Raw genomic sequence first — 22,091 nt, 5'->3', positions numbered from 1 at the left:
CTAAAGAACAAGCAAGACAAATGGTACCATCTGCACTCATTGTATTCCTTATTTACTTTCTTTAAAACCTGTTGCCAGAAATCCCCGAGGCTTACCCCCTCTTGATTTATGGCAAATGGATGTAAACCATTATCCTTCTTTTGGGAGACTGAAGTGTATTCATGTCATTGTAGACACTTTCTCTTTTTTCACATACCTCACTTGCTACCTGCCATACCCGGGAATCCACAGTTATGGTTATCCATCCTTTACTATTTTGTTTTTCTGATTTGGGAGTTCCACTTGTAATAAAGACAGATAATGGCCCTGCTTACACTAGTATCGTTTTCAAAAGATTTTGTCTATCATTCCATATTCAGTATGTGACTGGAATATTTTACAATCCTACTGGCCACGCCATTGTGGAACGAAAGCATAGAGACCTAAAGCATTTTTAGAAAAATAAACCAGTGAAAGAAGGATTAACAGACGATTAACAATAGCATTGTCTACTTTAAACTTCTTAACACCTAATTTATATGGTATTACATCAGCAGAAAAACAATTTAAATTTCTAAAACAAAAATATGACATAGCAAAAAGAGCACCGGTAATGTGGAAAGTACCTAAAACTGGAAGTGATCCAGATAAATTATTAACTTCCGGACGAGGCTGTGCTTGTGTTTTTCCAGATAATGCTGAAAAAACTATCTGGATTCCAGAGAGATTCCTAGGACCCTGTGCATTTCCTGATACTTCCATTGTAACAGCTGGGACTCCAGCCTGGAAGAAAGAGAAAGCAGAAGAGAAACTGGAAGCAGCGACTGAGGAACAGGAGAGCTAAAGGAGAAAAAAACTTTACTTGCTTTTTCACATTATTGACTATTCAAGTGGCAGGAGGACAAAAAAAATATATATGCATTGGACTTACGTACCATGTCCTCCAATACTTTGAGTAGTTACATGGGCAGATAAACTGACACCTGTATCAGCCTCAGATTCAAAGCTCTTGGGAGGAGTACAGAAGTATTATATGCAAGAAACAAAGACTGTTATTAACATTACATAGGTAGTTACAACCAGAAAACCTATATGTTTTTATAGAGTAGGGAATGATATTATAGAAAATAATGATAACCTTGTTTATTTCTGTCAAAAGTTGATACATCCAAAGAAAAAAGTTGTGGAAAATGTGGGGGTGACAAGGTAGTGGTATATTTCAAATTATAGATTAATTACACAAATAATGATGAAAATATTTCTAAACCTAGTTAAACTTATTCATCATGTCCTAAGAAAAATCAAAATTTATGTCAAGAAGTAACTTTTCCTTCCTGGAACAAATGTGTTTACATGATTACCCAAAAGGCTTCTGATAACTTATTTTCCTGGTCAGAATCTAATACAGAAGCTTCTATAGGAAGTTTTGTACAAGATGTCATTTTTTCCAGGGAAGGAATAGTTCATGAGAATCTATGAAGAATCATGGCAGCTATGGGGACTATTTTCACAGCTCAGATTTGGGATTTTGCAGACTTACAGAAGATTCAGAAGTGTACTGTACAGGCATGTTTAGAATATCCACAGATGTTTCTCACTACAAATACCATTTTAAAAATCACACAGGGATTCAAATCAGGAACGTACCAGGATAATTTATTGTAAAATGTTACAATTCTATTATAACTCAATGTCTTACTGCTGATTCCCTATCTATAGTTGTTGTTATTGAACATCCATCCTATATGATGGTATCAACCTCAATTAAGTATAACTGATATAGGACAGTGAGTGAATAAACTTGGGATAATATTTTTAAAAACAGTTAGAAGAAATTAGCAAGAGGAAGAAGAGATTTGTAGGGCTACTTACTATTGGAATTCTAGCAACTATATCAATTATCACATCATTTATTGTTTCAGCTACAGCTCTTACAGAATCTGTTCAAACTGTTCATTTTGCAAATAAACTAGAAAAAATATATCACAAGCCTTTAGAGAACAGAGTATTATAGATAATGTATTAAAATAAGAATTAAATTTAGTGGAACAATCATTAATTTGGTTAGGAAATCATGTAAATAATTTAGAATCTTGATCACAGCTAGGTTGTGATTATAGATATGCTCAGGCATGTGTGACTCCTTATAGATGGGACAATGAAACCACCAATGTAACATGGCCCCAAATTAGAAACAGAATATCTGGGGATATACATGACTCTAACCTCACTTGAGATGTATCTCAGTTATCTGTCCTAATAGAACAAATGGAAAAGAGTAGTATCCATGGAATTGATCCTGATAGTGTAGCTAACCAAATATTTAAGTGGTTGAAAAAGACAGATCTTGTGAACAATTTGACCTCTATGTTTTTACATTTTTTTAGTCTCACATATTTTATTTTGCTACTTATTGGCTTAGCCCCTTGTGCTTTAAGCATGTTCTGCAATCGTTCTCATCTATAAGAACTGAAGTCCATAGACTTCATCTTTTAAATAAGAAAATGGGATTTGTAGAGGGTGGGGAGGTAAGAATCCATTCCAGGTCTTACATCTTATCATAACTTGCCTCACCAACATCTCTTTTCTTAATAGCAGAAACATGATTGAAAATACTATAAATTGACATTCTAGTGAGTGAAACAAAATTCAAACACTATTCAACAAACTAAAGATAAACTTTGAACTTAGGACACTGGAGACTAAAAGCATTTGGGAGAAGGGTACTTGAGATAATGGCATAATAAATTTTACACTGATGTGTATCTCAACTATTTACTTTTCTAAGTAATCAAGATTCTGCAATTAAGGGATTTAATTATTTACATCATAGTAGCTTTCATTAGAGTATAAGAATTTTAATAGAGTATACTTTGTATCAAACCTATAAGCATTTAAGGTATATATATTCCTAGTCCTGATAAATAAAATTGAATAATTCTAACTGAATTCTTTTCCTGGGCCTCCTGATTATCACATTCTTCATCTCCCTGCAGGAGCTGGACTGGAAACAGTGGCAGCCAAAACAGGGACTGAGCCTTACATGAGTGGAACTTCACAAGTGGACATAGCTTCTGTGGAAAAGTGTCCTCTTTAGATGCGCTCATATTTAGGTAAAGGGGGAAATTAAGTAAAATGAAGTAAGGATAAAGTGCGGGGGAGGGGAAAAGGTGATCACCAACAGGCATTTTATCACTAGAAATAAGTTGACATTAGAGTTAGTTCATCACCAGGTTGAAATAGAAGGACGATATCAAATATCACATAAATATTGAACATAAGAAAATGGAATTTGTAGAGGGTGGGGAGGTAAGAATCCATTCCAGGTTTTACATCTTATCATAATTTGCCTCACCAACATCTCTTTTCTTAATAGCAGAAATATGATTGAAAATACTATAAATTGACATTTAGCTCATATAGCAATACATAATAAGATAAAATTTATAAGCTTGATGTTTGTCTGACTGATACAGTGCAACATATTGAATAAGAATGGGGCAAAATTTGTCAGACAACAGGGACAGAGAATACTATCTGAAAGTATGGAAAAAAATTAAGAAAAAAGGATTGTTAATTAGCACAGGACAGTTACAAGATTTCTTGGAATCTGTAGAAATATGCTGCCCCTGGTTTCCTCAAGAAGGAACAATTGATTTAGAAAAATGAGCCAAGGTAGGAAAAGACATGGGAGATTATCTAAACAAAAAAGGACCAGGAGCTATTCCAATTTCTGTATTTTCTATTTAGAATATTTTTAAAATATGCCTTTAGCCATCAGAGACAGTTCCTTTACATAAAAATATCCTTCAAGTAGATTCTTCCACCAATACTCTGAAGGAAGAAGAAATGAAAACAGTTGTGGAGAAAATAAATGATAAAAGAAAGGAAAAATCAGAACCTCCCTTCCTCCCCCTGGCTTCTTGTTCGTATATTTCTCACAAATACAAAGCTGAAGAGAAGCCAAAATCCTCTGAGCCCAAAAGGCTAGTTGAGAAAGCTATTAAGAAAGCTAAAGAAAAAGGAGACAATATCCCGACTGAAATGCAATTAGCCTTCCCAGTTGTTGAGATTCCAGTTCTTAATAATCCGAATCTAAATATAAGGGAATATCAATCTCTAGATTTTAAGCTATTGAAGGAATTACGTCAGCCTGCAAACAACTATGGTTCCAATAGTCCATGTTCTGTTGGACACAATCTCCGAACAGCTCTGACACCTGGTGTTCAGTAGGAAAAAACCACTCAAAATGGAGGAGACTATTTAATATGGAAGGCAGCATTTTGTGAGGAATGTAAAGAACAGGCTGGGATCAATGACCGTAGAGGAATCAGAATTTCTTTAGAAATGCTTACTGAAACAAGGGTATATAATCAGTTACCGGATCAATTAATTTATGAACAGTAATGAAAGCAGCTAGAGCTACCGGAAAGACTTGATAGGGGTACGTCATATGAAAAATTATGCAGAAATCAGATGAACCTTTTGTTGATTTTGTAAATCACTTAACAATGGACATTCAGGATTCTCTTAAGGATGGGGAAGCAGCTCAAATTTTACCGAGGCAACTTGCTTTTGAGAACACGAACAATAATTGCAAAAAAACTTTAGCAGCAGGGAAGCCAAAAATGACATTAGTAGAGATGATTCAGAGATGTCAAAATATAGGAACCTCAGCGTTTCAAGCAGCCGTCATGGCTGCTGTATTAGATAGGGAAAAGTCACGCTCTCAAAAATCCTCCGATCTTCATAGATGTTATAATTGTGGATAATCCAGTCACATAAAGAAAAATCGCACTGTTCCATAAGCCAGATCTCATTGTAATTCCGCAAATAGAGCTTCGACTTTATGTATAAAATGCAAAAAAAGGGAAACATTGGGCGTCAGAGTGCTCCTTACAGTATAATAGGGAATGTGAGCAGAAACAGGGAAACTGCTCCCGGGGCCAGCCCTAGCTCCATCAAACAATAGGAGCTGCACTCTTACTTGTTCCCCCTAAATCTGTGCCGGGAACAATACTTTGAATCAGACTTATTGACAGTAAGGGATTTAATTCATGCTTCCCCTAGACTTTTCTTCTTTGGTTTCACACAGAATTACTGATGATATGAGAATATGCTCTCTCTATGGGCGTTGCAGATCCGCTTCCAGCCGGTACTCTACGGCTTATTCTAGGGCGTAGCTCACAAGCTTTGCTAGGGCTTATGATTGTGCTCTGCAGTAGTGGATGCTGATTCTCTAGGGGAAATATGTATCTTTTGCTATGCTGCTCATCACTAGGATATCTCAATAAAAAGGGGGAGAGGATAGCACAGTTATTAATAATACCTTATAAAAAATAGGAATAGAATATAAAAAAATTCGGGGTTTTGGGAGCACAGGAAAAGAGGCATTCTGGATGCAACCTATAACTGACTCCAGGGCAATTTTAAACGAGAAATAGAAGGGAAAATATTGGAAGGGTTAGTGGACACGGGCTGATAAATCATTCATATCACAGTGCTTCTGGCCACAGACCTGGCCTAAGATACAGGTACACGCAGCTTTACAGGGCATAGTGATGTACAGATGCCAGAACAAAGTGCCAAATGGTTAGTCTGGAGAAAAGAGAATAAAGGAGGACAGTTCAAACCTTATATCTTTCAGGTGGTCACTGTTAATTTATGGGGGAAAGATTTGTTAAAAGGAATGAATGTAGTCATACAGAATTTTTCATAAGGGTCACTGATCAGAAAATACAAGTACCTAAAATTAAATGGAAAGAAGGGCCACTCCTATGGATTGATCAGTGGCCCCTAACACATGTAAAATTAGAAGTCTTTCAGGAAATTATTAAAGAACAATTACAGGCTGGGCATATAGAACACTCAAATAACCCTTGGAACTCACCCATATTTGCAATAAAAAAGAAATGAGTAAAAAGGAGAATGTTAACGGATTTAAGGCATATTAATAATAGAATAGAATTTATGGGCAACTTACAATCAGGAATTCCCTCACCCCATATGATTCCTAGTGAATGGCAAATATGGTTCATCAATATTAAAGACTGTTTTTATTCCATTCCTTTGAGAAAATAAGGACAGTCTTATTTTGCATTTTCATTATCATCTACAAATTTGGAAAGACCTTACTTGAGATTTTAACGCAAAGTTCTTCCACAGGGCATGAAAAATAGTCCCACTGTGTGTCAACAATATGTGGCAGAAATTATAGCTCCTATTAGAGCTAAATATAAAGAAGATATATGGGGCATCACATAGATGACCATTTGTGTGCACATTATGATGAGAATATTGCACAACTTAATACTTATTAAGGGACACAAAGGAGGCTTTAGAAAAATACAGATTAAAGATAGCTCCAGAGAAACTATCATTAGCTTCACCATATTCATATTTAGGACAGGTAATTGAAAAAATGGTTAATAAGTCCACAAAGAATAGAAATTAGAAGAGACAGGTTAGTTACTCTAAATGATACAAAAACTATTAGAAATTATTAATTGGATAAGATTATACTTAAAGCTAGGAATTCATGAATTGACAAAACGATTTGAAATTTTATGTGGGCATCCTAACCCAAATTCAAAGAGAAATCGTATGAAAAAGGCTGAAACTCAGTTGCAAGCAGTAGAAAAAGCAATAAGCTCCTGCTATTTGGACAGAACAAATTTACAAGAGAAAGTACAGATAATCGTCATGGTTACTTCTAATATTCCTTTTCAGCAATACATCAGACACAGGCAATTTTAGAATGGGTTTATTTGGTTAATCTGACTCAAAAAAGCCTTTCTACATACCCTCAGATGGTAGCGATATTGATTCAAAAAGCTTTTAAAAGACTTTTGTAATTAACAGATCTCCCACACATAATTCATCAGCCATACTCTAAAAACCGTGTTGAATCTTTATTAGCCTCTAATTATGATTGGCAAGTTTTACTATGAACCAAGGTCCAATTGATTATATTTTTTAACTACCAATTATACAATTTATGGCAAAGTTTCAATGCATATTTCCACAACTAACCAGAATAAATCCAATCACTGATGCAGTTATGTTATTTACAGATGCTACTAAGAAAAAACTAGCTTCCTTATATATACTGCCCAGAACTAAACATATTATTCACACTCCATTTGAATCAACACAGCAAAATGAGTTATATGTAATTATTACTGCATTACATATTGGCCAAGAATGTCTTAATATTTTTTCTCATAGAGAATATGCTGTGTTTGTGGTAAATAATATAGAAAAAGCCCAAATAAGGTTTTCTAGCAACTTACTGGTTTAGCAATTGTTTGAGCAATTGCAACATGTCATAAGAAATAGGAAAGAATTTTTTTTTCGGTACACATATATTCTCACATACTGACCTTCCAGGAGATAAAAGAGCAAAGAATGCTGTTGCTGATTTTCTAACACAACCCTCTTTTCTAACTATGTCTTTTTTGAACCCCCAAACTCTCACATTCGATTTCAACAATCCGCAAAACTGCGGGGGGTAATCAATTCAACATCTCTAAAGAACAAACAAGACAAATAGTTCAATCTTGCACTCATTGTATTCCTCATTTACTATTTTTGAAACCTGTTGCCAGAAATCCCCGAGGCTTGGCCCCTCTTGATTTATGACAAATTACTAGCCACGCCGTTGTGGAAGGAAAGCATAGAGACCTAAACACATTTTTAGAAAAACAAACCGAGAAAAGAAGGATTAATAGTAGATTAACAATAGCACTGTATACTTTAAACTAGTTAACACCTGATTCATATGACATTATACCAACAGAAAAGCAATTTAAATTTCTAAAACAAAAATATGACATGGCAAAAAGAGCACCACTAATGTGGAAAGACCCTAAAACTGGAAAATGAAATGGTCCAGATAAATTATTAACTTGGGGACAAGGCTATGCTTGTGTTTTCCCAGATAATACCAAAAAACCTATCTGGGTACCAGAGAGATTCCTGGCATTATTACACATTATATAAATATATTATAGAATATAAGTATCGAAATATAAGAGAATATCAATCTCTTGATTTTAAGCTATTGAAGAAATTACGTCAGGCTGCAAACAATTATTGTTCCAATAGTCCATATGTCCATGTTCTGTTGGACTTAATCTCCCAAACAGCTCTGACATCTGGTGTTCGCTAGCAAAAACCACTCAAGATAGAGGAGACTATTTGATATGGAAGGCAGCATTTTTTGAGGAATGTAAAGAACAGACTAGGCTCGATGATAGTACAGGAGTCAGAATTTCTTTGGAAATACTTACTGGAACAGGAGTATACAGTCAGTTAAGGCACCAATTAAATTATAAATTTATAGCTTATGAAAAGGTAATGAAAGCAGCTAGAGCAGCATGGTTAAAAATACCAGGAAAACTTGATAGGGGGTACATCATATAAAAAATTTTGCAGAAATCAAATAAGATGAATCTTTTGTTGATTTTATAAATTGCTTAACAATGGCCATTCAGTCTTCTGTTAAGGATGGGGAAGCAGCTCAAATTTTACCAAGGCAACTTGCTTTTGAGAACACGAACAATGATTGCAAAAAAGCATTAGCAGCAGGGAAGCCAAAAATGACGTTAGTAGAGATGATTCAGACATGTCAGAATATAGGAACCTCAGCGTTTCAAGCAGCCGTCATGGCTGCTTATTAGATAGGGAAAAGTTACGCTCTCAAAAATCCTCATAGATGCTATAATTGTGGGCAATCCGGTTACATAAAGAAAAATCTCACTGCTCCACAAGCCGGATCTCAGCAAATAGACCTTCGCCGTTATGTCCAAAATGGGCGTCAGATTGCTATTCACAGTATAATAGGGAATGTGAGCAGATACATGGAAACTGCTCCCCGGGCACATCAAACAATAGGAGCTGCACTCTCCTTCGTTCCCCCCAAATAGGTGCCGGGGAAAAACGCTTTGAATCAGACTTATTAACAGTGCAGGATTTAATGCTTGCTACCCCGATACTTATCTTCTTCGGTCTCACATCAAATTACTGATAATATGGGAATATGTTCTCTCCCTACGGGCGTTGCAGGTCCACTTCCAGCCGGTACTCTAGGACTTATTATAGGTCGTAGCTCGCAATCTTTGCTAGGGCTTATGGTTGTGCCTGCAGTAGTGAATGCTGATTCTCTAGGGGAAATATGTATTCTTTGCTATACTGCTCCTCACCAGGATATATCAATAAAAAGGGGGAGAGGATAGCACAATTATTAATAATACCTTATAAAAAATAGGAAAAGAATATAAAAAAATTCGGAGTTTTGGGAGCACAGGAAAAGAGGCATTCTGGATGCAACCTATAACTGACTCCAGGGCAATTTTAAACGAGAAATAGAAGGGAAAATATTGGAAGGGTTAGTGGACACAGGGGCTGATAAATCATTCATATCACAGTGCTTCTGGCCATAGACCTGGCCTAAGATACAGGTACACGCAGCTTTATAGGGCATAGGTGATGTACAGATGCCAGAACAAAGTGCCAAATGGTTAGTCTGGAGAAAAGAAAATAAAGACGCTTCAAATCTTATATCCTTCAGGTGGTCCCTATTAATTTATGGGGGAGAGAGTCGTTAAAAGGAATGAATGTAGTTATACAGAATTTTTCATAGGGTCACTGATCAGAAAATACAAGTACCTAAAATCAAATGGAAAGAAGGACCACCCCATGGCTTGATCAGTGGCCCCAAACAAATGAAAATTAGAGGCCTTTCGGGAAATTATTAAAGAACAATAACAGGCTGGTCATATAGAACACTCAAATAAGAACTCACCCATAACAAAATGTCCAGATTTCTCAAAGGATCCTAACAACTTGTAACTTTGAGAGATTTGCATACCTGGAAGGAAACAGCATGTTTATAGAAAATTTGAAATAAGCAATAATTTCTTAATTAGGGAAACATTCACTAAAATCACTAAATATAGTAACAGTCATGTAAATTGCTGACAGACCAAAAATAAAAATAACTTCATATAGAGATCAGTTTTCTAAAGTTCTTTTAGTGAACACACTGGAAAGACAAAAAGTCTTTGTGTGTGAGAGAAGGGGCAATATAAGCAATTAGAGATGTTAATAAGAAATTAAAGTAAATACTTAATTCTTATCCAGGCACCACCAGAAAGATTTTTAGATCACAAAATATTCAATAATTGAAAGAACTAGTGAAGTATCATTAGTTATACATCTTTTGATTATAGCTAGCAATTTGTCATAAATTAATTTGGTTAACCATTAGCAATTTAGCTGAACCAATAGTTCTGCTAAATAACTTTTCATACTCAATAAATTCTGGAGAGCAGTCTCAACCCATTTTTTAAAAAATGCTTTAATTCTATGCAAGATTCATAAAGTTTAGTCTTTTGATATGATTTGATATGGTTTCAAACATACTTCATATTCATTCACAAACATTCACAAGCATTTTACTAAGTGATGAAAAAATACATGAGGAATGATTGGGATTAAATACCATTTGTTAAATAAAAAAAAAAACTCACCCATATTTGCAGTAAAAAAGAAATGAGGAAAATGGAGAATATTAACAGATTTAAGGCATATTAATAATAGAATGGAATCTATGGGCAGCTTACAATCAGGAATTCCCTCACCCCATATGATTCCCAGTGAATGGCAAATATAGATCATCAATATTAAAAACTGTTTTTATTCCATTCCTTTGAGAAAATAAGGACAGTCTTATTTTGCATTTTCATTATCATCTACAAATTTGGAAGGATCTTACTTGAGATTTTAATGCAAAGTTCTTCCACTGGGCATGAAAAATAGTCCCACTGTGTGTCAACAATATGTGGCAGAAATTATAGCTCCTATTAGAGCTAAATATAAAGAAGATATATGGGGTATCATGTGGATGACCATTTGTGTGCACATTATGATCAGAATATTGCATAACAAATATTAAGGGACACAAAGGAGGCTTTAGAAAAATACAGATTAAAGATAGCTCCAGAGAAAGTATCATTAGCCCCACCATAGTCATATTTAGGACAGGTAATTGAAAAAATGGTTAATAAGGCCACAAAAAATAGAAATTAGAAGAGACAAGCTAGTTATTTTAAATGATTGTCAAAAACTATTAGAAATTATTAATTGGATAAGACCATACTTAAAGCTAGGAATTCATGAATTGATAAAACGATTTGAAATTTTATGTGGGCATCCTAACCCAAATTGAAAGAGGCTGAAACTCAGTTGCAAGCAGTAGAAAAAGCAATAAGCTCCTGCTATTTGGACAGAACAAATTTACAAGAGAAAGTACAGATAATCGTCATGGCTACTTCTAATATTCCTTTTGCAGCAATACATCAGACACAGGCAATTTTAGAATGGGTTTATTTGGTTAATCTGACTCAAAAAAGCCTTTCTACATACCCTCAGATGGTAGCGATATTGATTCAAAAAGCTTTTAAAAGACTTTTGCAATTAACAGATCTCTCACACATAATTCGTCAGCCATACTCTAAAAACCGGGTTGAATCTTTATTAGCCTCTAATTATGATGGGCAAGTTTTACTATGTACCAAGGTCCAATTGATGATATTTTTCAACTACCAGTTTTACAATTCATGGCTAAGTTTCAATGCATATTTCCATGACTAACCAGAATAAATCCAATCACTGATGCAGTTATGTTATTTACAGATGCTACTAAGAAAAAAGTAGCTTCCTTATATATACTGCCCAGTACTAAACATATTATTCATACTCCATTTGACCAACACAGCAAAATGAGTTATATGCAATTATTACTGCATTACATATTGGTCAAGAATGTCTTAATTTTTTTTCTGGTAGAGAATATGCTGTGTATGTGATAAATAATATAGAAAAAGCCCAAATAAGTTTTTCTAGCAACTTATTGGTTTATCAATTGGTTGAGCAATCGCAACATGTTATAAGAAATAGGAAAGAACCTTTTTTTGGGTACACATATATTCTCACATACTGACTTCCAGGATATATAAGAGCAGGTTATGCTTTTGCTGATTTTCTAATACAACCCTCTTTACTAACTATGTCTCACATTCGATTTCATCAATCCGTAAAAATGTGGCTTCGTCAATTCAATATTGCTAAAGAACAAGGAAGACAAATAGTTCGATCTTGCACTCATTGTATTCCTTATTTACCATTTTTGAAACCTGTTGCCAGAAATCTCCGAGGCTTGCCCCCTCTTGATTTATGGCAAATGGATGTAACCCATTATCCTTTTGTTGGGAGGCTTAAATATATTCATATCATTGTAGACACTTTCTCTTCATTCACACTTGCTACCTTCCATACCCGGGAATCCACAGTTATGGTTATCGATCCTTTACTATTTTGTTTTTCTGATTTGGGAGTTACACATGTAACAAAGACAGATAATGCCCCTGCTTATACTAGTATTTTTTCAAAACATTTTGTCTATCATTCCATATTCAGCATGTGACTCGAATACCCTTACTACTGTCCAGGCCATTGTGGAACAAAAGCATAGAGATCTAAATACATTTTTAGAAAAACAAACCAGTGAAAGAAGGACTAACAGAGGATTAACAATAGCACTGTATACTTTAAATTTCTTAACACCTGATTCATATGGTATTACACCAGCAGAAAAACAATTTAAATTTTAAAAACAAAAATATGACATGGCAAAAAGAGCCTAATGTGGAAAGACCCTAAAATTGGAAAATGAAATGGTCCAGATAAATTATTAGCTTGGGGACAGGGCTATGCTTGTATTTTCCCAGAAAATGCTCAAAAACCTATCTGGATTCCAGAGAGATTCCTGGGACCCTGTGAATTTACTGACACTTCGAATGCAATAGCTGGGATTCCAGCCTGGAAGAAAGAGAAAAGAGAAGAGAAACCGGAAGCAGCGACCGAGGCACAGGAGAGCTAAAGGAGAAAAAACTTTACTTACTTTGTTCACATTATTTATTATTCAAGTGCTAGGAGGACAAAAAGAATACATCCATTGGACTTAGATACCTTTTCCTCCAATACTTCGAGTAGTTATATGGGCAGATAAACTGACACCTGTATCAACCTCAAATTCAAAGCTCTTGGGAGGACTATAGAAGTCTAATATGCAGGAACCAAAGACTGTTAATAATATTATATAGGTAGTTACAACCAGGAAACTATATATTTTTATAGAGTAGAGAATGAAATTATGGAAAGTAATGATAACCTTGTTTATGTTTGTCAAAAGCTGATACATTGAAACAAAAAGGTGGAAAATGTGGGGGTGATACGGTGGTGGTTTATTTCTAAATTGTATCTTAATTACACAAATAATGATGAGAATATTTCTAAACCTAGTTATCCATCCTGTCCTAAGAAAAATCGAAATTTATGTCAAGAAGTAACTTTTCCTTCCTGGAACAAATGTGTTTACGTGATTATACAAAAGGCTTCTGATAACTTATTTTCCTGCTCAGGATCTAATACAGAAGCTTCTATAGGAAGCTTTGTGGAAGACGTCATTTTTTTCCAGGGAAGAAATAGTTTATGAGAATTTATGGAAAATCATGGCAGCTATGGGGACTATTTTTACAACTCAGATTTGGGATTTTGCAGACTTACAGAAGATTCAGAAGTATACTGTATAGGCACATTTAGAATATCCACAGATGTTTCTCACTACAAATATCATTTTTTAAAATGGCACGGGCATTCAAACAGCAATGTACCAGGAGGATTTATTGTAAAATGTCACAATTGCAATATAATTCAATGTCTTACTGCTGATTCACTATCTATAGTTGTTGTTATTGAACATCTATCCTATATGATGGTACTAACCTCAATTAAGCATAACTGGCATAGGTCAGTGGGTGAACAAACTCGGGATAATATTAAAAATTGATTAAAAAACATTAGCAAAAGGAAGAAGAGATTTGTTGGGCTACTTACTATTGGAATTCTAGCAGCTATATCAATTATCACATCATTTGCTGTTTTCAGCTACAGCTCTTACAGAATCTGTTCAAACTGCTCATTTTGCTAATAAAGTAGTAAAAAAATATATCACAAGCCTTTAAAGAACAGATTAACATAGATAATGAGTTAAAACAAGAATTAAACTTAGTGGAACACTCATTAATTTGGTTAGGAAATCATGTAAATAATTTAGAATCTTGATTATAGCTAGCTTGCTATAGACATGCTAATGTATGTGTGACTCCTTATAGACGACAAGACAATGAAATCAATGTGACATGGCTTCAAATTAGAAACAGAATATATGGGGCCATACATGATTCTAATCTCACTTGGGATGTATCTCAATTAACTGTCCTAATAGAACAAATGAAAAAGGGTAGTATCCATGGAATTGATCCTGATACTGTAGCTAACCAAATATTTCAATGGTTAAAAACGATAGATCCTGTAAACAATTTGACCTCTATGCTTTTGCATTTTGTTGCTCTCACATGTTTTATTTTGCTACTCATTGGCTTAGCCCCTTGTACTTTTAAGTCTCATCTATGAGAACTGAAGTCAATAGACTTCATTTTTTAAATAAGAAAATGGGATTTGTAGAGGACGGGGAGGTAAGAATCCATTCCAGGTCTTAAATCTTATTGTAACTTGGCTCACCAACATCTCTTTTCTTAATAGCAGAAACATGCTTGATAATACGATAAATTGGGATCTATAATACTATAAATTGAGTGAAGCAAAATGCAAACACTATTCAATAGACTAAAGATAAAATTTGAAATTAGGACAGGAAAGAATATCCACAAGGAGACTAAAAGCATTTGGGAGAAGGGTACCTGAGATAATGGTATAATAAATTTTACACTGATGTGTATCTCAACTATTTACTTTTCTAAGTAATCAAAATTCTGCAATTAAGGGATTTAATTATTTACATCATAGTAGCTTTCGTTAGAGTATAAGAATTTTAATAGAATGTATTTTGTATCAAACCTATAACCATTTAAGGTATATATATTTGTAGTCCTGATCAATAAAATTGAAGAGTTCTAACTGAATTTTTTTGCCTGCTGATTATCACACTCTTCATCTCCCTGCACGAGCTGGACTTGCAACAGTGGCTGCCGAAACCGAGATGGAGCCTTACACGAGTGGAACTTCACAAGTGGACAAAGCTTCTGTGGAAGAGTGCCCTCTTTAGATGTGCGCATATTCAGGTAAAGGGGGAAATTAAGTAAAAAGACATAAGAATAAAGTGGGGAGGAAAAGGTGATCACCAACAGGCACTTTATCACTAGAAATAAATTGACAGAGAGAGTTCATCACCAGGCTGACATAGGAGGAAGATATCAAATATCACATAAATATTGAACATAAGATACTTTATGTTCAATATACAATAAGATAAAATTTATAAGATTGATTCTTTTCTGGCTGATACAGTGCAACATATTGAATAAGAATGGGGCAAAATTAGTCAGGCAACAGGGACAGAGATACTATCTGAAAGTATGGAAAAAATTAATTTAGAAAAAAAGGATTGTTAATTAGCACAGGACAGTTACAAGATTTCTTGGAATTTGTAGAAATATGCTGTCCCTGGTTTCCTCCAGAAGGAACAAATGATTTAGAAAAATTGGACAAGGTAGGAAAAGGCATGAGAGATTATCTAAACAAAAAAGGACCAGGAGCTTTTCAAACCTCTCTATTTTCTATTTGGAATATTTTTAAAATATACCTTCAGCCATCAGAGACAGTTCCTTTACATTAAAATATCCTTCAAGTAGATTCTTCCACCAATACTCTGGAGGAAGAAGAAATGAAAACAGCTGTGGAAAAAATAAATGATAAAAAGAAGGAAAAATCAAAACCTCCCTTCCTCCCCCTGGCTTCTTGTTCGTATATTTCTTGCAAATACAAAGCTGAAGAGAAGCCAAAATCCTCTGAGTCCAAAGGGCTAGTTGAGAAAGCTATTAAGAATGTTAAAGAAAAAGGAGAAGATATCCGGATTGAAATGCAGTTAGCCTTCCCGGTTGTTGAGATTCCTGATCCCAATAATCCGAATCTAAATATAAAAGAATATCAATCTCTAGATTTTAAGCTATTGAAGGAATTACATCAGGCTGCAAACAACTATGGTCCTAATAGTACATATATCCATGTTGTATTGGATTTAATCTCCCGAACAGCTCTGACACCTTTAGACTGCTGTTCGCTAGCAAAAACCACTCAAGATAGAGGAGACTATTTGATATGGAAGGCAGCATTTTTTGACGAATGTCAAGAATAGTCTAGGATCAATGATTATATAGCAGTCAGAATTTCTTTGGAAATGCTTACTGGAACAGGGGTATATAATCAGTTACTGGATCAATTAAATTATGAACTTATAGATTGTGAACAATAATGAAAGCAGCTAGAGCAGCATGGTTAAAAAATACCAGGAGAACTTGATAGGGATACAGCATATGAAAAATGTTACAGAAATCAATGAATCTTTTGTTGATTTTGTAAATCACTTAACAATGGACATTCAGGATTCTCTTAAGGATGGGGAAGCAGCTCTCATTTTACTGAGGTAACTTGCTTTTGAGAGCACGAACAATGATTGCAAAAAAGCTTTAGCGGGAGAAAGACAAAAATGATGTTAGTAGAGATGATTCAGACATGTCAGAATGTAGGAACCTCAGCGTTTCAAGCAGCCGTCATGGCTGCTGTATTAGATAGGGAAAAGTCACGCTCTCAAAAATTCTCAAATCCTCATAGATGCTATAATTGTGGGCAATCCGGTCACATAAAGAAAAATCTCACTGTTCCACAACCCGGATCTCATTGTAATTCGGGAAATAGACCTTCGCCGTTATGTCCAAAATGGGCGTCAGATTGCTACTCACAGTATAATAGGGAATGTGAGCAGATACATGGAAACTGCTCCCCGGGCACATCAAACAATAGGAGCTGCACTCTCCTTCGTTCCCCCCAAATAGGTGCCGGGGAAAAACGCTTTGAATCAGACTTATTAACAGTGCAGGATTTAATGCGTGCTACCCCGAGACTTATCTTCTTCGGTCTCACATCAAATTACTGATGATATGGGAATATGTTCTCTCCCTACGGGCGTTGCAGGTCCACTTCCAGCCGGTACTCTAGGGCTTATTATAGGTCGTAGCTCGCAATCTTTCCTAGGGCTTATGGTTGTGCCTGCCGTAGTGAATGCTGATTCTCTAGGGGAAATAGGTATCCTTTACTATGCTGCTCCTCACCAGGATATATCAATAAAAAAAGGGGGAGAGGATAGCACAATTATTAATAATACCTTATAAAAACTAGAAAAAGAAATAAAAAAATTCAGAGTGGTTAAGCTTTTGGGACTTGCTCAAGGTCACACAGCTACTAAGTGTCTGAAGTCAGGTTGAAACCAGATTTTCCTGATTTCAGTTCTGGTGCTCTATCCTCTGTACCATCTATTTGCCCATGAAGATCAGCTGCATTAGACTAAATATATACCGGAAGAAATTCATGGTGGAGTTAAAATTTTTGAAAGCATCCAAGCATCATTTGGGAAAAGATCTCAGGGAGCAGAAGATGTTAAACAAATGGAAGAAATCATGCAGGAGATTAATACTCCTCCCCCCAAAAGATTAGTTGAGAAAACATTAGTAGTAACTATCGATCTATGCATTTATCATATCATCTTTATAAAGTCCTTACAAGAATGATCTATCAGAGGCATCCCTGATAAAAATGTGAGGGAAAATTTTACAGATGTTTTTCTACAGAAGAAATTGTCTTTGATCAAACACTTAAGTGGATGTAGCAAGTGGTACAGTGGATAGAGTGCTGGGTCTAGAGTCAAGAAGACCTGATTTTAAATCCATCTGTGTGAACATCAGCAATTCGTTTCACTTCTGTCTGCTTCAGTTTCCTCATCTGTAAAATAGGGAGAATATAAACACCTATTTCACAGGGTTGTTATGAAGATCAAATGAGATCACAGTCAGGTATTCTTAGTGCAGTATTTTGGCACATAATAGGTCTTATATAAAAGCTAGCTACAATTATAATCACTATCATCATCAAACAATTGACTGAAAAGTGAGTAAAGTGAGACCTTGCTATATTTATAGTGTTTTAATGGTAAAAACAAAACAAAATGAAGCTGAAATTATAAAACAAAATTCACTCTTGAATGTTCTCCTCTAATAAGAAATCTTCCATACATATCTTAATGTCATATATTATTAATTAATAATATGGATTATTATTTTTACATATACCATATTATTGTATAATATATTAATACCTTACTATATTATGTTTCTAGAGCACCTTAAAGTTTGTAAAGCTCTTTATGGATGTTATCTTATTTGATCCATACAATAATGTTCTGACATAAATATTATTATCCCCATTTTGCCAGGGAAGAAACTGAGTCTGAGAAATCTTAAGTGACTTGCTCAGGGTCATATAATCGGAAGCAAGTAAAGCAGGATTTGAACTCAAGTCTTTTTTTGATTCGAGATCCAGTCCTCTAGCCACTGGGCCAGCCAGCTTTCCCAGGTCACCAGACAATGGAAAGAGGTGTATGGTGGACAAAAGTGGGCTGCAGCATATAAGGAGCTACATATGTGGTGTGATTGAATAATGTAGCATCAGAAAAGGTAGACGAATCATGTGACGAGAATAAGAAATAACAGATGAATGGTTTAATACCTGCAAAGTGAAAAAAGACCTAAAAAAGAAATTTTCCATCACATCAGGTACATCTTCTGTGGAGAATTTAACATAAGAATATACCAAATGGGTTGCAGCCTGAATCAGTAGAGAGAATACTCAACTTGATGAGATCATAGGGCTGAGCCATTGAAATAAGAAAATACAATATCATACAAAATATTTCACTTGTTTCTTAAATCCAATGATAATAATGATAAATCCCTAATAATACAATCTTAAAGTTTAAAAAAAAAGTTCTTTCCTTGCACCTTGGAATTAGAGAAAACAAGTGGCATTACAGATGAGGAAACTGAGATTTAGAGTAGAGGGTGACTTGTCAAAGTTCTCCTATCTGTCAAATTTCAGAGTTGGGATTCCAATCTGGCTATTCCAGAATCCTTCTTATTTATGACAAGTCCCATCTAAAATCCCATCTTCTATGGGAAGCTTGTGCCTTCCCTCTGTTGATTACCTCCCATTTGTCCTGTATATAATTGTTTGTATATTGTCTCTTCCATTAGATTGTTTGTTTTTTGGCAAGGCATTGGGGGTTAAGTGACTTGCCCAGGGTCACAGAGCTACTATTATGTATCTGAGACAGGATTTGAATTCAGGTCCTCCTGACTTCAGAGTTGGTGCTCAGGGCTATCCAATTGCCCCTTCTCCATTAGATTATAAGCTTCTGGAGCACAGGAGCTGCCTTTTACCTCTTTTTGTATCCTTCAGGGTTAGTACAGCACCTGGAACATAGTAAAGGCTTGATAAATCTGTATTGATTGATTGTTGTCTCCCCAATAAATTGTGATTTTCTTTTTTTTTTTTAATAACTTTTTATTGATAGAACCCATGCCAGGGTAATTTTTTACAGCATTATCCCTTGCACTCACTTCTGTTCCAATTTTTCCCCTCCCTTCCTCCACTCCCTCCCCCAGATGGCAAGCAGTTCTATACATGTCAAATAGGTTACAGTATATCCTAGATACAATATTATGTGTGCAGAACCGAACAGTTCTCTTGTTGCACAGGGAGAATTGAATTCAGAAGGTAAAAATAACCTGGGAAGAAAAACAAAAATGCAAGCAGTTTACATTCATTTCCCAGTGTTCTTTCTTTGGGTGTAGCTGCTTCTGTCCATCCTTGATCAATTGAAACTGAATTAGCTCTCTTTGTCGAAGAGATCCACTTCTAACAGAATACATCCTTAAACAGTATCATTGTTGAGGTATATAATGATCTTCTGGTTCTGCTCATTTCACTTAGCATGTGATTTTCTTAAGACCAGGGTTTATCTTTTGTCTTTCTTTGTATCCCCATGGCTAGCATAGGACCTGGCACATAGAAGGTACTTAATAAATATTTATTGAACATTGACATCAAAACAGGGAATGATAAGCTACATGAGTGAAGAAAAAGTTTTAAATCAGAGTGTAGGAAGACTTCCTCTTCTTCCCACTCAAGCAAGATCTTAGGAAAGAAATTATAGCTTAGAGTTTTTCTTTGAAACACCAATAACTCTGACTCTAAACTCATTATCTCATTCTTGAATGGGCTCTCACAGGATATATAGTTAAATCCATATTTGACCAGGAATCCTTTCCTTTTCAACAAGAGGACATCCAGCCTGTGCTTAAAATTCCCCAATGATGGGAATCCCACTGTCTTCAAAAGGTCCCATTGCACTTCTGAATAGCTCCAATAATTAGCAGATCATACTTCTTAGTGGGCTTAGTTCAATAATTAGGAGGCCCTTGGACCAATGCTGGCCCCAGTCCTACCCTGCCCTTTCCCTGGGCCTGGAGTTCATGCTTTAGGGAGAGAATAAAAGTTTGATTAACCTTAATATATCGCGTCTCCTCTCACAATTGTGCTGAACTATAGACCTAGAAAGAATCCCCTTTGTAACCTGATTTATCAGTCTCATTCCCTTTCTCATCCTGTCTTTCTTTGTATTAGAAAGAATTAGGCCAGAAGTCTAGAGACATAGGTTTTAGCTTTGGTTTCACCTCTAACTCATGACCTTTAACAAGCCCTTTTCCCTTCCCTTTTAAATCCTTCAGGTTTGGAATCTCTAAAATCTTGTGGATCTACAATTCTTTCTGTCTCCCTGTTTCTCTGCACCATTGTCTCTTTGACTCTGGTTTCCTTTTTCTCTATCTTTCTCTCTTATTCCCCTTCCCCTGTCAGCCTTTAAGAACTTCTCCCTGGTGACTCCTGTAGTTTTCACACCTCCCTCCCAAAACAGAAATTTGTATCTCTTACCTGGGCCTCCTCATGGGTGGAGGACAGGGGAGGGGAAGGTAGGTACTGGACTTCAGGGCCCCAGGCCCAGGGGGAGGAGAAGTTTCTTTTATATAAGAACCCTTCTTCTCTCTTTTCTCCTCCCTTTTTCCCCCTTCCCTACAAATGCTTGGAAACTCAATCTCCCCCCTCCTCTGCCTTCTATTTCTGGATGGGCTCCTTCCTGCCCAGGTCCCAATTTGGCTCTGAGACTGCCCCTCCCTGGAATGTTTTCTTGATTCCAGAATGGAGAGTTGGGCATACAAGTGTCTGAGATAAAAATAAATTGGATAGGAGACCCAAAAAAAAAAAAAAAAAAAAAAAAGGTGAAGACTAAATAGATTAATCTAAAAAGAAGTCAAATAGAAGGATAAAAAGAAATCTAGAAGGAAATGAGCCTGGGAAATAAAAATAAATTAGAAAAAAGACTGAAAATAAATCCAAAAGACTAGTTAAAAGAATATCTAATGAAGGGTGAAAAAGATATCAGCCAGTGGGCTAAAAGAAAACAAGCCTATAATTTATAGTTTAGAAACTCCATTCTCCTTTTTTTTTTTTTTTTTTTAAATGAGGGTAACAGTTGACTTTCTCTAATACTTCAGTTCCTCTCCCATTTTCCATGATCTTTCAAAGGTCAAGGACAATGGCTCAGTAATCACATATTCTAGGTCTTTCATTACCAAGATTGTATTTCATTGGGCCAGATGACTTTAACTCATCAAAGGCTTTCTCACTATCTTCTAACTTATCTTGGGTATTATTACCTTCTTAATAGCCATATTTATTCAGCCTTTTTCAATCCAAGATCTTCTTTTTAGCAGCTTATTGATACAGTGGATAGAGCCTTGGGTCTGAAGTCAGGAAAAACTAAATTCAAATCCAGCCTCACCCATTTATTTCCTATGTGACTCTGTACATGTCTTGTAACTTTTGTCTCTCTTTAGTTCATCCAATATCTTCATTCTGTCTATTCTGAGCAGCAAACTCTATTCCTCCTTTGAATCTTTCTGGTGTCTTTTTTTTTTTTTTTGGGGGGGGGATGGTGGAGGGAATTAATTTTCCTCATCACTCACATTCATTCTAAACAATGGTACTTCTAACACTACTGCCATGGTGTTGTATTCATTCTA

At 35.5% G+C, this 22,091-nt stretch overlaps 1 protein-coding gene across 3 annotated transcripts in view; it reads right to left on the bottom strand.

The window, feature by feature from the left end:
• The window catches only part of ART1 (ADP-ribosyltransferase 1), a 63,907-nt gene extending 42,797 nt beyond the window's left edge, over positions 1-21,110 (bottom strand). Inside the window, exons 1-2 of one of the 3 annotated variants that reach the window (XM_051987467.1) lie at positions 20,944-21,101; positions 9,785-9,850 (exon numbers count right to left, since the gene is read on the bottom strand). The gene's annotated coding sequence lies outside the window, so the exon portion shown is untranslated. Of the gene's footprint in view, positions 1-9,784; positions 9,851-20,943 lie in introns of all 3 variants that reach the window. The other 2 variants (XM_051987468.1, XM_051987466.1) reach the window with 2 other exon arrangements.
• Between the last annotated feature and the right edge of the window lie 981 nt (positions 21,111-22,091).

Source organism: Antechinus flavipes, chromosome 3 (genome assembly GCF_016432865.1).
Source record: "Antechinus flavipes isolate AdamAnt ecotype Samford, QLD, Australia chromosome 3, AdamAnt_v2, whole genome shotgun sequence".
NCBI lineage: Eukaryota > Metazoa > Chordata > Mammalia > Dasyuromorphia > Dasyuridae > Antechinus > Antechinus flavipes.
The sequence above is the reverse complement of the archived record's forward strand: the minus strand, read 5'-3'. Positions and strand labels throughout refer to the sequence as shown.